We start from the raw sequence: 645 nt of genomic DNA on the forward strand, positions 1-645 counted from the left end.
GCACAGGGCCTGGAAAATGGTTCTGGATCCCAGGATCTCAGCAGCAAGAGTTAAACCATGAGCAGACAGAAGTCATTTGTTGGTATTAAGTTTTGCCACTTTTGAAATGCTACAGAACTCTTTTCCAGAGTAAAGTGCTTTTTATTCTTTTGTTTTCCCACAGTTCCTAGCAGTGTTCACTGAATGTAAAAGTAGGAAGTGAATTAATCACTGCTCTACTAGAGGAACTTTCGTTGAATCTATACTGGACAAGACATTAAATACTTACGGCTATGTGCAAAACAAAGTTTAAATACTATAACCGCCCCTGACCCCTAGTGTTTTGTAATCAGCTTTTTCAAACTTCTTCCTGTCTGCTGCATGCCAATAAATTATAGTTCTGGAAGCTCTACAAAATTTATCTTGGCTTTCTTTCTAGTGATATCCTTATGCTGGAGTGTATATTTATACAGCGTCTTAAAAATTTGGTTATATATTATACACTTAATCCTGGTTTAAGAAAAATCTGTAATGAATACTCATATAGATTTTTGCAATATTACTAAATCATGTCAACATGACAATGTGTATACTTTGCAAGAAGGTGACAAATTAAAAAATCATCAATGACACGGCATTGTATATTTAGTAGTTACAGTGAAAACG

This window comes from Equus asinus, chromosome 8, assembly GCF_041296235.1.
Source record: "Equus asinus isolate D_3611 breed Donkey chromosome 8, EquAss-T2T_v2, whole genome shotgun sequence".
Taxonomy (NCBI): Eukaryota; Metazoa; Chordata; class Mammalia; order Perissodactyla; family Equidae; genus Equus; species Equus asinus.